Genomic DNA, 15,159 nt, shown 5'->3' with positions numbered 1-15,159 from the left:
TAGTGTTCCCATCTACTGTAGAAGAAAAATATATTTTAATAGTTTCTTGTTGTTCTCAGGTTTTATGGATGAAGTGAAATTTGAAGGAGATGATGGTAGAGTTTGATGAACCTATTTCAATTCTTTGTGATAATACAAGTGTTATCAATACCTCAAAAAAATTGATATTGCATTCAAGGAAAAAATACATTGCAATTAAGTATCATTTCTTGAGAGAGAAAGTTATAGACAAGGAGGTGGAGTTAGAGTATGTTAAGACCAACGAAAAATATGCAAATATCTTCACAAAACCCCTTCCTAAGAATACTTTTGAGTATTTCCAAAAGAAGTTGGGGGTTATTCCTCCCTCCTCTTGAATATGTTGAAGTACATGTTTAGGGGGAGTGTTTACTTCCTACCACAAGAAGTCTTGGTAGTCTTGTGGAGTGTTTCAAAATTATTTGTGCTAAAAACATAGTTATATTTGAGAAGGATTGTGATGCAGGAGCATCTCCAGTTCATGGCAATCTTGCATCAACCAATAAAATATTTCTTTTATGTTTTTCTTTTTGTTTGCTGTTTTAGCATTTCTTTCTGTGTGTCTCGGATTTGGCTCACCGAATCCTATGAAGTTGGATTTTACTTAAAGACTTCATCATCTCCCTTATTCCCAAACCGCAGAGCATTTGGATTATTTTTTGGCAAGTTATCGCTACCGGTTTTCGAGATAGTTTTCTGTTACCAGATGCCTGGACCTATTTGCATTGGTGATCTACTGAATCCCTTCTGTAGTCCCAAGCATTGATTCCGATGTTCCTTGGCATGTAGCCAAACTTTTACCACGATATACACTTCATCCTTTGGATTTTCTGAAGGAATTTCTTTGGCAGAGGCCGACCTTTTTGGTTTTGTATGTTAGGTCTTGTTCTTCGGGTTTTTAACCTTTTTGGGCCGACCGGATCCCCTTGGATCATATAAAGCATTGTAATTGTACATTAGAATGTAATCAAGTAGTTAGACTAAGTGTAGAAGATAGATCTTGAGATTTGAGGTCCCGATTGTGACCTATTTTATACTTTGAGTATGATTTAGCAGGCCTATGAGCGGACTTCTATAACCCGGTTGTTACCAGTTGGTTGTAATCACTTTTCATGAAATAATTTAATTTGTTCTGCATTGCCTCCATCATATATTTCTGTTTCTATTGTGTTTACTCTTGTTGTCCGGTCCAAATTGATCTCTTTGAGGTCCCTCCTAACCGGTGACTGCATCAAGTGGTATCAGAGTGAGCTTCATTCCAGAGATTGTGTGTCCTAAGAATTTTGTTGTAGGGTGGCAGACTATGGATCTGACCTGCATCTGTAGAGGACTGGCATAAAAGATGGTGTGGAGAGGAACTAGGAATGGTGTGGAGAGGAACTAGGAATGGTGGAGCACATGGGAATGCAGACCTTGCTGTGATGGAAATGTTGCAAGGTATAGCAGCTCGGTTGGAAGCCGTGGAGACAGCCCAAAGAAGAGGCCGACATATTGAAGATGTAAGTGAAGATGAAGGAGAAGAAGCCCCGACAGAACAAGTAAACCCACCGACGATTGATCCAAATGAGGAAAGGTTTTTGAGGGTTTTGAGTAGGGAGAATACTAAACCTTATTTTACCCCATCAAAATATGATGGAAAGTTGGATTCGGATGAATCGATGGATTGGATCTTGGAGATGGAGAAATATTTTTATTTTGAAAACACTGCAGAAGAAAGGAAGGTGAAATATGCCTGTACTCGGTTGAAAGGTCATGCATCTCTTTGGTGGGAGAATTTGTAGGTTGATAGACATAGGAGAGGTAAAGAGAAGATCAAGACATGGGATCAGATGGTTGCTCAGTTGAAGTCAAAATTTATGCCATTTGATTATCAAGTGAATCTGTTCCAAAAGTTGCATAATTTGAGACAGAAGGAATCTAGTGTGAAGGAATATACCAAAGCATTTTACAAGTTGAATATCAGATCTAGACATGTTGATGATTAAGTTGAACAAGTTGCAAGATGTTTGAATGGATTGTAGATATCTATACAATATGAACTCAATTTGATCAAATTATAGAGTGTTGAAGAGGCTTACCAGTATGCCCTAAAGGTAGAAGAGAAGCTAAACAAAAGACATGAGTAGAGGCAAAGAGGCATGGGTGGAAGGTTTACTGGGGGAAGATTTCAAGGAGGAAGAGGAGATATTGGAGGTAGAGGAACCTGTACAGATCAGAACAAGGACAAAAAAGTGAACAAAGAAGGTAATTCATACCGAAAAGATGATAGAAATTTCTACAAGAGGAGAGAACCAGATGGCTACCGGAATGAGAATTTTTGAAGATGAGACAAGAGAACATTTAGATGAACTTTCTATAAGTGTGGAGGAGAAGTACATCGTTCTTTCGAGTGTAAGAAGATAGAGAATACCAGAAGAACAACAGTGGTGGAAGAAAACCCCACCAGATCAGATAATAAACTAGAAGATGGATAACTGTTGATGGTGAGGAGAGTTTTGTGTTATACCGGGATAGATGAAGAACCCTTGCAGAGGAAGAATTTGTTCAAGACCAGATGTAAGGTATTCGGTGAGTGTTGTAAAGTTGTTATTGATAGTGGTGGTTCAGATAATCTTGTTTCAGAAGAGATGATGAATAAGTTGAAATTAGAAAGATTGAAACACCCTAAGCCTTATCAGATAGCATGGATTCAGGATGAACATAATTTTCTTAGTAAGTGAGCAATGTTTGGTGAAGTTGAAAATTGGGAATTATCATGATGAAGTCTTGTGTGATATTATGCCTATGGATATTTGTCATCTTTTGTTGGGTAGACCTTGGCAGTTTGATTTATAGGCAATACATGGGAGGAAGAATACATACACTATTGTGGCCAATGGCATAAATTAAACCTTGTTGCCCTTGGAGTAACATTTGAAGAATGAAGTCTGCATGAATGCTAGAATCTATTTGGTGGATGGAAGGAAATTCTTGGATGGATTGAGACATGAGAATGTGTGTTTTGCCTTAATTCATATTATGTGTTTTGAATGGATGGCCTACACCGAAAAGCATTGGAGAGGTAAGATCATTTCATAGATTGCTTAGTTTCTACATGAAGTTTATGAGGAATTTTAGTTCCGTTTGTAGCCCTATGACTGAGACCATGAGAGGAGATAAGAAGGAATTCAAGTGGACCACCAGAGCAAACAAAAGTTTTGAACTATTGAAGCAAAGAGCGGCTAAGTAGCATGTGTTGGCTTTACCGGATTTCAATAAAGTATTTCAAGTGGATTGTGATGCAAGTGGAACAACAATAGGAGCAGTTTTGAGTCAGGAAGGGAGAGTAGTAGCTTATTTTAGTGAAAAATTGAATGATGCTCGAAGGAGATATTCAGTATATGATCAGGAGTTTTATGCCATAGTTCAAGCCTTAAAGAAGTGGAGACATTACCTGTTGCCTAAGGAGTTTGTGTTGTATATAAATCATCAAACCTTGTAGTATTTGAACAGTCAGAGTAAGTTGAATTAGAGACATATATGATGGGTAGAATTTTTGCAAAGTTGCACCTTTGTGTTGAAGCATAGAAGTGGGAAATCTAACAAAATTGTTGATGCATTGAGTAGGAGAAGTAATTTGCTGACAGATATGAGAGTGACAGTATTAGGATTTGAGGAATTGAAGACCTTGTATGACGATGACCCAGATTTTGCAAAACCTTGGAGAGCATGTAGAGAACCAGTTATGGTATATAGAAGCAAGTGGTTGGATTACTTCATTCAGGATAGGATGTTATTCACAGGAGTTCATTTGTGCATACCTAAGAGTTCTATGAGGGAGAATCTGATAAAGGAGAAACATAGTGGAGGATTAGCTAGACATTTTGGTATTGACAAAACAATAGCATTGGCGAATAAGAATTACTTTTGGCCCCAGATTCATAAGGATGTTAAGAAATACGTGCAAAGTTGTAGAGTTTGTCAAGTTTCAAAGGGTAATAGTTAGAATGTGGGATTGTATAAACCTTTGACAGTACCAATAAGACCTTGGGAGGATATAAGCATGGATTTCATACTTGGATTGCCTAAAACGCCGAGAGGGAATGATTCCATATTTGTGGTAGTGGATAGATTCTCAAAGATGACACATTTCATACCTTGTAAGAAGACATCAGATGCATTACATGTAGCAGACCTATTTTTCAAGGAAGTAGTGAGATTGCATGGATTACCTAAGAGCATAGTTTTAGACAGAGATACTAAGTTTGTTGTCTATTTTTGGAGAACACTTTGGAAGAAGCTGAAGACAAATTTGAAGTTGAGTTCTATTGTTCATCCATAGATTGATGGACAGACATAAGTAGTTAACCAGAGCTTGGGAGATTTGTTGAGATGTTTAGTTGGAGATAAAACAGGAAGTTGGGATTTGATTCTTGCACAATAGAGTTTACCTACAATAATTCAGTAAACAGGAGTATCGAAAAAACACCTTTTGAGATTGTTACCAGAGTGCATCCTAGAGGTATATCAGAATTAAGAGATATTAGCAATGAAGACCGAAGAAGCTTGGAAGCAGAAGAATTTTCCGATCACATGACAACCTTGCATATTTAGGTTAAGCAGCATTTGGAGGACATGAACAAAAAGTATAAGGAGAAGGCAGATGAGAAGAGGAGACATAAGGAATTTGAAGTTGGCGATGAAGTGATGGTATATCTGAGAAAAGAGAGATTTTCAGTTGGAATTTATAACAAGTTGTAGATGAGAAAGTTTGGACCTTGCAATATTTTGAGGAAGTTCAGTTTTGGAAATGCATATGAAGTGGAGTTGCCGGATAGTCTAAGTATTTCACCTGTGTTTAACATTGCAGATCTTCATGAGTATCATGAACCATAATTTAGTGAGGAAAATATTGTAGACTTGGAGAAACAGTTGCCTTGGAAGGAACCAGATCAGATTGAAGACATTTTGGACAGTAGGATTGGGCGCAGTACCCAGAGCAGTTAGTATAAGGAGTATCTTGTGAAGTGGAAGGACATACCAGTTGAAGATTCATCTTGGATTTCTCAAGCAGAGGTAGACCGCCTTGGTTTTCCTCTAGCCATAGCAAAGTGAGAGACTCACTTTTTTCAATAACCCCAGATGTCTGATGTAGGAGCATCCCCGGTTCATGGCAATCTTGCATCAACCAAAAAAATATTTCCTTTCTGTTTGCCGTTACAATATTTATTTCTGTGTGTCCCGAATTTTGCTCACCGGATCCTATGGAGTTGGATTTTACTTGAAGACTTGATCATCTTCCTTATTCCCAAACCACAGAGCATTTGGATCATTTTTCGGCAAATTATCACTACTAGTTTCTGAGATAGTTTTCTATTACCGGTTGTCTAGACCTATTTGCATTGGTGATCTACTGGATCCCTTCCATAGCTTGCGGAGACTTGCGAGTTGATTATGATGTTCCTTGGCATGTGGTCGACCTTTTTCCATGATCTACACTTCATCCTTTGGATTTTCTGGAGGAATTTCTTTGGTGGAGGCCGACCTTGTTGGTTTTGCACATTAGGTCTTGTTCTTTGGGTTTTTCACCTTTTTGGGCCGATCGGATCCCCTTGGATCGTATAAATCATTGTAATTGCACATTAGAATGTAAGCAAGTAGTTAGACTAAGCATAAAAGATAGATCTTGAGATTTGAAGTCCCGGTTGTGACCTATTCTGTACTTTGAGTATGTTTTAGTAGGCCTGTGAGCCGATTTATGTAACCTGGTTGTTACAGGTTGGTTGTAATCACTTTTCATGAAATAATTCAATCTGTTCTTCATTGCCTCCATCATATCTTTGTGTGTCCATTGTGTTTACTCTTGCTGACCGGTCTGGATTGATCTCTTTGAGGTCCCTCCTAACCGATGACTGCTTCAAATTGTTGGTGAATGGACTCAGAGGGAGTCTTTACAAAAATTGAGTAATGGAGAAATGGATAGGTGGCCTTTCTCATTGATGTCAAATGGAGAGAAATGAACACAAAATGATAAGTTCCCTGAAGAAGAATGAAACTCAAGTTGTTTAAGTAACTCGAGAGTCCTTGGCCTTGACATATTAGATTTATCAGATTTGTGTCGATGTACTAGTAACATTTTGTTCTTTGTCATCAATAAAAAAGGGGGAATTGCTGGACACATGTTGTCATTTATGTCAAAAGGGTGTTGTTTCTAAGGGAGATTGTTGGACATGCATCTTCAATGGATTATCAAACAGGTTGCTTTACTTCTATGGAATTTTAGAAAGTTGGAGAATTTATGTTACTGTCTTGTCATGACAAAGCATTTTGAGTTGCGATAGTACCATTGATTAGCATGACTATATAATTTGATGGGACATGTCTGTGATATCATGGTGCAACTAATCAAGTTGATTGAAGTGTTTTGTAAATTTATTTCGAAAAGTTAGTTGTAGTTACCCAAATAGTGAGCTTGTTATGGTAATCTATAGGCATTTGCATTCTCTAATGCTTTGGATTTGTGTCTTGCAATTTAGTTGGAGAGTATGCATACACATGTTTTTTATCAATACCGAGTGTTTTCAGAATTATGGTGGAGTGAAACATAATGTTTGCTTTACCAGTTTGGCCATTGTATTGTTGACAAACCTCGTTGATGTGAAAAGTGATGCAAAAAGTGTTTAGTGTGTGCACTATCACAAATTAAGGGTATATGTTCCATGAGATCAAATTGATCCTAGTAGGATCCGTTGGACGTGTTTCCTTGTGTGGAACCATGTGTGAGCTTCTTGGGCCAAATCTATTACATGTTTGATGTGGCATACTTGTAAATGAGAAGAAGTGTATGTCCACTATAGATTGCACATAAACGACCTTTAGGACCAACTTAAGCTACCTTGTGAAGTGTGTGACATGTTCTTGTGTATTAAATTGTGTATAGGATAATAAGATCCAACCTACTAAATGTTTGGTGAAGGAGAAGTTGTGTGGCCGATTTGTAGATGATTAGTTATGTAGTAGGTCAAATTGTAATTGTAATTGTAGTTGTGAAACACATATATAAGTGTCATAGATTCATTTCATGGTGTGGTTCTTAATGTTGAATATGTATTTATGAGGATACAAGTTCATATTATGCAAATTGGAGAATGAGCCAAAGTGTGGTTTTCATATTCATGTGCATCATTAGCTAAACATCATAAGATGTGAAGGAGATTGTATGAAGATCGATTAGATCAGAGGCAAGTTGTATGTTGAAGGTCATAAAATCATATCATTCATATTGTTGAGATGAGGTCCTAGTTACTAAGTTGTTGCTCAAACCTAGGCATATGATATTGGTGTCATCAATGGGTTGGTGGTCACAAGTATATTAAGGGGGTTGGTGTCTCTAGTATGTTGGTGCCTATTATATCTTTGCAAGTGATTCATTTTTTTGTGAGACTAGATTTGAGCAATATATCCAAGCAGTTATTCTCAGTCTGGTTTTTCCCATCCTAGTTTTCCACGTATATTTGGTGTTCATTGTGTGAATGTGTGTTGGTTTATATGTTTTAAATTGTTGCAACATTGAGGAATTTAGGTTAAGCAGATTTGGTGATTATTGTTTATTGATTGAAGAAGGTATAGGTGCTTTTTGGTTTATATGCTTGGCTTTTGTGGAGTATGGCATTTGAGGGATATGAGTGAGGTGAGAACTTATGGATGTGTGTGAGTATGCTTGATAAATCAACACTAGGACTGATCGATGTACGAGCATATGCATTAGGGCTACTAGGATTGATGGGTGCATGTGTGCTAAGCGGATTGGGCATATGGGTGTGGGTATGTTACTTTAGGTTTGTTGGGTGTATGCACCAAGAGGCAAGTTAGGTTTATAAGCATGTGTGAATTAAGAGACTAATTTTTATGGAACCTATGTGCACTAAGAGCACTTTAGGGTGTATGGATGGGGTAAGTGATTATGGGTGTATGAGAGTATATACTTGCTAGGGCTACATGATTTTATGGAAGTATGGGATTGTCTGTACTAAGGCCACTAAAATTTTTCATTGCGTGCATTTAAACAATTAGAGGGTAGCACATGCATAGGGAGACATCGGGTTCAAAATTGATTTACCAACACTAAATGTTATCTGTAAAAAGCTATAACAACTTTAAGATTAACCAAAACCTTATGACATAATCACTTACAAATTATTTATTTATTTAAATATCTTTATCCTATATTTACAAAATGATTTTGTTTTCTTGCTAAAAATATTGTTCAAATGAATTCCTAGTTTACTAACTAGAACAAGTATAAATTTTTTTTTACAACTTATCAAAGAGTAGCCCCTTTTCATTTTACTATAAATAGCTATTCAAATCAAATGTTTCTATTTGGATGATCAATCTTATATAATTGGAACACATCTATTAAGTAAAATCAAGCACTATATACTTGAGATTAAAGGCCATGTAAAAATTGTTAATCTACCATAACATGTGACTTTCAATGTGTACACTTATAAATTTGCATTTACAAAAAAGCTTTTTATGTACACATACATGGTTTATCCTTTAAGGTTCTATGTGGAATAAAAAGTGTAAGAAACAAATCCATAACCATTTATTGGATGATAGTGTTGTGGTTAGCTTAAAGTATAACTTAATGTAAGTACATTTGACAAACAATGCATGTATGAATTTTGCATATCATGTTAATTCTTATTTAGTTTTGTGTCCATTTTGTGAAGACTTAATGTAATTATTTATCAACAAATGACCTATAAAAATTGTAATTTGTTAAAATATTACTATCTAATTTTGTAACGATAAATTTTGCTTATTCCATGTCAATTCTAATTAGTTTTTTAATCCATTTTGAGCTCAAATGTTTGAAATTTACATGCCCATTTCAATTCCTATTTATTTTTTTGCCAATTTTGAGACAATAGATGAAATTTGCATACCCCTGTTAATTTAGATTTTTTCTTTTGCCCATTTTGTGCCTCTATGAATGAAATTTGCATACTTGTGTCAATTCCCAATAGTTTCCTACTTATTTTGAGACAATGGGTAACACTTATCCATACCAATTTTAATTTAGTTTTCTACCCATTTTCAATTTGATGGATGAAATTTTCACAACAATGTTGATTCCCACCTTTTTTTGAAAGAATAGATGAAATTTGCATGCCAATGTCAATTTTGATTTCATTTTCTACCCATTTTGTGCTCGAATGAATGAATTTTGTATAGCTATGTTAATTCCCAATTAGGTCTCTTCCTATTTTGAGACACTGGATGAAATTTGTATACCCATGTTAATTCCCATTTCATCACGTACCCATTTTGAAAAAGAATGCTTTTATTAAGGGTTTCTTGGATTTGAATATGAATTTACTTGGAGTTTTTACCATCTAACTGTTGAAAATAAAATGTTTCTACTCAAATTTCTACAATTTAAATCCTAGCATTTAAGGTTCTTACTAGGTTTATCTATGATGTGTAAGCTAAAAAAGATATATACACAATAAATTATATATAAGAACTTTAAAAATCGAGAGATGAACAAAAACAAGGTAAGGCGAAAAAAAATACCCAACATGAATGAACAAAGTAAACGTGTTTTTTTCCATTTGTCTTTGGTGGAAGATCATTTCTTTGGTTCCCCAATCATGTATTTTATGTCAAAATAAAAAAGAAATGGGTCACTCCCCTTCTAAAAATTTGATCTCCAATAAAAAATAAAGCTGCCAAGGTGTCTATGTGGCTTTGGTCACAACTTTGATGAAATGTCATTGATTTTCCTCGGTTTCAAATTTGTAATTTCAAGGCCTATAAGTGAGGCAAAGTTTCATACATCCACTTGAAGATGTTAGTTGGAATATATTAATATTTCGTTCATATGAAGAAAATTATAAAGCATACCCAATGTTAATAAGTGTGCCTCTTTTTCACCATTTTCTCAAATTACACGAGTTCTATATATAATGTTTGTTTCAGCAAAACTTATATTTGATAAGTTTAAAGACTAAGTGAAGATGTATTATAAACTTCATAAATTTTAGAGCACTTAAATGTTACTAAATAGTTTTATTATTTTTAAGTCGTCTTCTAAAAATTTGAAAGATCAAACTTGATAAACATTCACACAAAATCTCCTTTCATTTATATTTATATGACATTTATTTTATATAATAATCAGATCATTTTTTTCTTTTCAAATTAAACATACTGCTTCACATTATATTAGAAGATTTTTAAAAGATTTAAATCTTCTAAACATTAAAAATAGTATTGAATAATTATAGATAGATAACTGAAAAAACTTAAGCAAAATATTGAAATAAAATTAGGATCAAAATTGGGTGACATTCTTTAAACATAACAACTTACTAACCATATTTTGATCTTAAAATAAGTACTAGAATTAGTTAAATTCAAAAGCTCTTTCACAGTTCAAATATTTGATCTTTTGAAGGTACATTAATGCTTAAGGCAATGGTCTTTAGAAATAATATACTTCAAATCATAAAGCATGAATGTACGACTTACAAGTCTTAAAACTTTCTAATACTTTTATTAATAAACACAAGTATTCACCTCTTCCTAAACATAAGTCTTTGAAATGGGTTCATCGTAACTCTTACTACAATATGCCTTCTTTAATAAGTAGGCCCCACATTACCGTTTTCGAAGAAAAAAAAAAGTGAAAATCTTTTGTATTTCATGCATACAGAGATGTATAAATGCATCAAGCAAGACGTATCATTGATCAGATACAAATACATGATCCGACTTAAACCAGTATAAACATAAATTCTTAGTGTTCTCACCTTCAAAAAAATATAGCTCTGAAAATTTTCAGAGGAAAAGTTTTGATCAATTTTGCTTCTAACATTTGGTTGTGAGGAAGATGCTGCTTATCTGTACCAGTTTGACTCAGACTTTGTAGTGTGTAATTATTTCTGCCCCTGTTATTTGGGCAATCCCCATACATCTATACCAATGCGACTCAAACTTGACACCATTTGGTTATTTCTGCCCCTGTTGTTTGGATGTTGTGTTGTTAACTTCAGCTTTTGCCTAACTGTGTTTTATCCCCACGCTGCTATGGGGGGCAGACTGGTTTTCTAAGTAACATGCTGTATGTAGTCTAAAATTTTATTAACTGTTCTGTAACAGAGTTTTCTTAAAAAACAAATCTCATTAATAAAGAACTTCTTCAATTAAAAAGAAAGCTTCTACCAAAGTTAGCCCGTGGGTGTGGAATGGTATAAAAATCTGAACGAGGTCGAATTCAAGTTGCCAACCAACATACACAAATGACAGATATGGCATCCCAAGTACTAAATATGGTATTAGCCAACATTCACTGCCAAATTAAACAGGGAGAAACAAAACTGAACTTGGCAATGGATTCTAAACAATTAAATTTACTAAATTTTGGCAAAAATCTCTGGCTCTGCGTTATTATGAAATTAAATTTATTAAATTTTGGAAAAACCTATCAGACAAAAATCTTTGACTCTATTTACAAATTTTAAAATATAGAAATTAATTGCTTAAATTTGGGGAAAAAAAAGCTGCCTCTACTAAGTCTACTTTACTAGTTTTGAACTGTACAGAAAACTTTAAGATTAAAGGGAAATTAAAGATAATATTGAATTTGAGAAAAAATCTCCAGCTCTGCTTTACTAATTTTAAATCTTCCAACGTTCAAAGAGGAGAGAAGAAATTTGATATACAAGCAAGTCTCCTTATGTCACTCCGCTGAAGAGACGAGTAAATTCTTCAGAAAGTGTTATTGCTCCTTCCAATTTTAGATTTAGAATTACAGAAATTTAGCTCTCTTTGACATACAAGCAGGTCTTCTCATGTGAGTGAATTCTTCAGCTGAAAGTTGTTTATTCCTCCATCTAATATTTAGATTTAGAATTACAAAAATTTAAAACTCTCTCAACTTCTTTACCTTTACAGAAATTTGAAAGTTTAGTGAAGGATAAATAGAGAGCCCTAACGTCTCCCACTTATTTGATGCAGTTGAACCCAAAAAAGTTATTAAAAAAAAGGAATTTATTAGGCAATGATTCCCCTAGTTTATATATCCCACCATGCCCATTCTATTCTAATCAAATGCTTTCTCTGTTACCACTGAAATAGTAGTCTACCATGTCTCCTCTTCTGTTCTCTTTCTTGCTTTCCATCGTTGTTGACTGATTAGATTCAAACCTGCTATTCCCAAAAAACCAAAAAAAGGACTGCATGTCATTTCTAACAATAACACTTTACTACCTTCCCCTCAACATCAAGACTTTGCTGCTTGACTTGATTCAAAGCTATCATTTACAATGACTACACTTTGCTGTTGCTACCAAACTGGATTCATGTCATTTCCAACAACAATGACATTTAGCAGTCGCACAAAATTCCCTAAACAATAACATGTTGCTACCTGACTAGATTCAAAGCTGTAATTTCCAACAACGACGGCACTTTGCTGTCCCATTGGATTCCCTCAACAATAACACTTTGCTACCTGGCTAGATACCAAGATGTGATTTCCATCAATGACAAAACTTTGCTGCCAGCACTCTGTTTTCCCATTGTATTTCCCTCAACAACAGTTTACTGTCCCACTGGATTCACTCAACAACACTTTGCCATCCCACAGGGTTCAAAGCTGTCATTCCCAACAACAGGAAGGCTGGACTGAAAGCTTGTCATTTCCAATAACAATACTTCTCCGTTCAATTGAATTCCCCTCAACAACACACTTTGATATCCAATTGAATTTCCCTCGGCAACACATTGCTGTCCAACTGGATGCAAAGCTGTAATTTCCAATAACAACATTTTGTTGCAATACCGGATTGCCCTCCAACCGTTTCTAAAAATAACACTTTAATGCTTGGTTGTATTCAATTGTCATTGCCAACGCCAAGATTTTACATGGAGCAAACTGTCATTTCCAACAACACTCTACGTAGAGTAAACTGTCGTTTACTGTCATTTCCACAAGAATGCTTGGACTCCTTACTGTCCACACGACAATGTTTTGCTGCCCACAGATTCTAAACGTCTAAACAACAAGACACTCATTTCCAACAACACTTTGCTGCCCGATGGATTCAAAACTTTCCAACAACTAACACTGCCATTTCCAAGAACAACAATTTGTTGTCCTGTGAAGAATTTCCTCAACTGAATTCAAAGCTGCCACTTCCAACATAGAAACACTTACTGCCCGATTGGACTCCCATACTGCCGGACTGGACTCCCATAGTCTTCTGCAAGTAGACCTGCGTTGCCAGCTATCCCTCTTCTCACTCTCCTGTACAGGAATTAACTGCGATTCCTCTTCTCACTATTATGTCCACTCTGCAATTGGACTGGTATTACCTGCTATCCCTCTTCTCACTCTCATTTACAGCAGCAACACTTTTTTTTCTCAGTCTCGTTTCCAACAGCACTCTGTTGCTCAGCTCACCTCCTCTGCCGTCAGCTGATCTGGATTGAAAGCTGCCATTTCCAATAGCAATATACTTTGCTGTCCAACTGGTTTCCCCTTCTCGCCGTCCGCAACTGGAGGACATAACTTGCCATCCCTCTTCTCAATCTCTCCTCACCCTCAACTTATCCCAAATGAATTTGGGCTAACCCTGAAACCTGTTATTTCTTCTTCCATTCAATATTACCTTTAATTTTCATGCTAATTGCAAATCTTTTTTAAAAATTACAGAAATTTAAAACTTTTAACACAATGAAGTTTCCACAGTTCATGTTAACAATTTATAACAAATTTCTGGATTTAACTCTCTGCAATTCTTATTAGGATGAGATAGCAAGTAAAGAGAGATGATGACGGATGAGCAGACAGCTAGATCTAGAAATCTGTTATAGATTTGAAACTTCCCAGAACAATATAATTTTCAATATAAAATTTAATTGCATGAATCAGATCTTCAGCATATTTTTTCTTTAATTATATTATATATTTTTACTTACCTATCTTTCCAATTTCGTCCATTCTGATCCTAAAATTCGTGAGCAGACTTTTCCACCTTACTTTGTGATACACATTTGCACCTGCAAATCCAACTCCACATATCGGTATAAGTGCCAAAACTGTAACAACAATATTACTCTCCCAATAATAAAAGAAAAACGACCCATCAGATCATTTGTCTACCTGATAATTTCACCATTGCTTAAACTGAAACAATAAAATACCATTAAAACACGTCCAGGGCAAAGAAAGAATGATACAGAAACCCCAACACTGCACAAAAGTGCAAGCTGTCTATATAACCTTTTACGAACCCTAAGTCATTGGAAACCCTAATGCCGAACCAGATAAAAATAGTTGAGCTTTTTGGAAAAAGAAGTGTCAGAAGATACCTATCTCGGATAAAGGAGGTTTATTCCAGGCTTTCGGTTTTTTTTTTATTTGTGTCAAATGCAAGTTTTATTTAGGTTTAAAAAAGGAAAAAGAAAAAGTTTTGTTTAGGTTTAAAAAAAAGAAAAGAAAAAGTTTGGTTTGGGCTATTTATTAAAACAAATAGATTTAAGAGTTTAAATGCATGATTTTATTTATTCATTTTAAATAAATTAAATGTGATATATAGTTGGATTTTGGATGAAGAATTATATTGTTGAAGATTTTAAAATTGAATTTGTTAGTGTATTAGAAATTAGGTTTTTCTTCAAAAGAATGTCTTAGAATCTAGATGTTATTCTATCTTAATTGGAATTTAAATTTATGGAATTGATCTTTATATATGTGTAATTGATTTAGCATGTGAAATTGAACCTCAATTTATATACCTTAAAATAAGATAAAAAATCTTAAATTTGTGTTAAGATGAGCATTTTATGTGGATGATAAGTAGATGTTTGTAATTATGGTAGGGATGATTTATGCAGATAGGTCAAGGTTTATTGATTGATTGATGGTTGAGATGGAGGGGTGTTTTACAAGTGGTTGTCTTTAGAATTGTTTTGTGAGTTTATGGTAGTGGTAAAAATAGAATGAATCTTGTGCCTATGTCTACATTTACTAGACAATCTAAGCTCTCATTATGTTCTTACTCTCCTCTTAGTTATTGATGATCATTTGTTTTTCAATAAGATGGGTGAAATAGGAGTGGAAGTGAAGGGCTCCTATTGTAATAC

General features: G+C 34.9%; 1 long non-coding RNA gene across 1 annotated transcript; it reads right to left on the bottom strand.

The window, feature by feature from the left end:
* Positions 1-11,652: 11,652 nt before the first annotated feature.
* On the bottom strand, positions 11,653-14,379 carry LOC131071745 (uncharacterized). The gene is made up of 2 exons (XR_009112588.2): positions 14,177-14,379; positions 11,653-14,073 (listed from the first exon to the last, which is right to left on the bottom strand). It is a non-coding gene; the product is annotated as an uncharacterized LOC131071745 (long non-coding RNA).
* Between the last annotated feature and the right edge of the window lie 780 nt (positions 14,380-15,159).

This window comes from Cryptomeria japonica, chromosome 8 (genome assembly GCF_030272615.1).
Source record: "Cryptomeria japonica chromosome 8, Sugi_1.0, whole genome shotgun sequence".
NCBI lineage: Eukaryota > Viridiplantae > Streptophyta > Pinopsida > Cupressales > Cupressaceae > Cryptomeria > Cryptomeria japonica.
Note: the sequence above shows the minus strand (reverse complement) of the source record. Positions and strands in the feature narration are given on the sequence as shown.